Source organism: Rhinoraja longicauda, chromosome 3, assembly GCF_053455715.1.
Source record: "Rhinoraja longicauda isolate Sanriku21f chromosome 3, sRhiLon1.1, whole genome shotgun sequence".
NCBI classification, from domain to species: domain Eukaryota; kingdom Metazoa; phylum Chordata; class Chondrichthyes; order Rajiformes; family Arhynchobatidae; genus Rhinoraja; species Rhinoraja longicauda.
Window position 1 is genome coordinate 88,154,331 of NC_135955.1, and position 2,670 is coordinate 88,157,000.

The window sequence follows — 2,670 nt, forward strand, 5'->3', positions numbered from 1 at the left end:
CCCAGCAACGCATACAGTAAACACGCTAGAGAAGAAAAAAAGATTAAAAAGATCAAATATCTCCCCTCGAGATTGCGACAGAGAAAATGTCAGGGCTTCAAAATGTGTGATGTAGGACCAGAAAGCTAGTCTCATCCTACTGTTGTTTGAACTCCACGATCGGCCTGACCCGCCGAGTTACTCCAGCACTTTGAATCTGTGTCTGAACTAACCTGAGCTCCAGTCTGATGGGTCCCGACCCGGAACGTCGTCTATCCATTCATTCCCTCCCCAGATGCTGTCTGACCCACTAAGTTCCTCCAGCAGTTTGTGTTATGCCCAAGATAGCAGGATCTGCAATCTCTTGTGCCAGCATGGTCACTTAATTCTGGGCAAGGTCCTTGTTTTGTGCAAAGGCAAAGCAAAATGCGATCCTTGAATTTCCCGAAAGCTCCAACACAACTGAACATTGAAAACCGCTTCAGTATAAGAAAATAACTGCAGATGCTGGTAGAAATCGAAGGTATTTATTCACAAAATGCTGGAGTAACTCAGCAGGTCAGGCAGCATCTCAGGAGGGAAGGAAGGAATGGGCCACAAAATGCTGGAGTAACTCAGCAGGTCAGGCAGCATCTCAGGAGGGAAGGAAGGAATGGGCCACAAAACCGCTTCAGTAGGTCGGCTGACAAAGATCTCAACCGTGACTATTTCTCAACGGCCTCAGTTGACAATTCTCTGTCTGAACCATCAGCTGATGTTCAGTTGTATCAACTGCACCTGCAGTTCCTTCCGACACTCTATGCTCTAATTCTGGCAAATAGATTACTGTAGTTTAAGTCTGTGTAAGAAGGAACTGCAGATGCTGGTTTAAACCGAAGATAGACACAAAAGCTGGAGTAACTCAGCGGCACAGGCAGCATCTCTGGAGAGAAGGAATGGGTGACGTTTCGGGTCGAGACCCTTCTTCAGAAGTCTGTGGCTGAACAAGGGTCTCAACCCAAAACATTGCCTATTCATTTTCTCCAGAGAAGCTGCCTGACCCGCTGAGTTACTCCAGCATTTTATGTTTTATCTTAGGGCATAGAGTCCCAGAAGGGAGATGTTACTGAGCATAAAGTGAAGACACCACTGAGAAATTTGAAAGCAAGGATGGGAATATTAAAATTGAGGCATAGATCAACAAGGATAGGGGGATAAAATGTGATTAAGGAAGGAACTGCAGATGCTGGTTTAAACCAAAGATGGACACAAAATGCTGGTGTAACTCAGCGGGACAGGCACCATCTCTGGAGAAAAGGAATAGTTGACGGTTCGGGTTGAGACCCTTCTTCAGACTGAGAGTCAGGAGGTGGGAAACTAGAGGTACGAAAAGGTTTAGAACAAATCTATTTGGGTGATGCTTTGTAGGGATAGGGTAATGCTTGGTACCGGTAAATTATTTGGTTCTGACAAAATAAGAGGGACAGCCGGTCAGTTTGCACAGACCAGCCATTGGAATAGTCTAATTACAAAGATGTGGATCAACAGCAGATGTGCTGAGGCACTGGCAGGCGGACAATGGGAAGTCTTAGTGCTGGCCCAGATTTATGGTCCAAAATGACTTCAGAGTTAAATGTGACACTGATTGCATAAAATTTGGTTCAGATCCCTATTCAAGTTGTAAGAGACCCTCCACAAATATTGCACATCCATGGCACGATCCTATGCTCTCACAGATTCTCTTGGTGGATGGTGGGGTGCGTATGGACGTGAGACAGCCTGTACTGTGGGTAGACACAAAATGCTGGAGTAACTCAGCCGGACAGGCAGCATCTCTGGAGAGAAAGAATGGGTGATGTTTCAGGTCGAGACCCTTCTTGAACTGGCAACCTCAAACAATGAAGCATTCAATAGATGAACCAATGCAGGCAACTCCATAGCATACCCTGGTGATCGCTGAGGCCCATCAGGACACATCAGAATTTATAGCACAGAAGATGGCTGTTGAGCCCATCCCAGTGAGAAATGGACTTGTTAGATTACTCCCACTTCCCAGCTCTCAGGCCATGGCCTTCAAGGTTACAGTGCTTCAGGTGTTTATCTACAATTGCATTTTGGGATTTCTAACTAGGGCAGGACCTACACAGCGAATGGCAGAGTAGGGAGTACTGTAGAGCAGAGGGATCTGGGAGCACAAGTACTCAATTTATTGTATGTTTATTAATGTAATTTTTGCATGCAATGTGCCTATAAAAAGTGGCAAGCAAGAATTCCATTGCAACAGTTCACATGTGGTGCCTATGACAAATAAACACCCTCTACTTGTGACCACTCCAAATTGCATTTCTTGCCCAGAAATGTTGTCCCAAAGATCAGTAATGGATTTAGAGATCAAAAATTATTCATGAAGATGAGGATTAATTTCTTTAATCAGATGTGGTGAATCTGTGGAATTCACTGCCACCGAAGGCTGTGGAGGCCAAGTCAAAGGAGATTTTAAAGGCAGATTTTGACAGATTATTGATTAGTACAGATGTCAGGGGTAATGGGGGGAAAAGGGAGATTAGGAGAGGGAGAAAGATAGGGAGAGAAAGAGAGGGAGAAAGATAGATCTGCCATGATTGAATGGCATAGAAGACTTGATAGGCCAAATGGCCTAATTCTGCTCCTAGAACTTATTAAAGTCCCCCCACAATAATGACAAAGACAAAA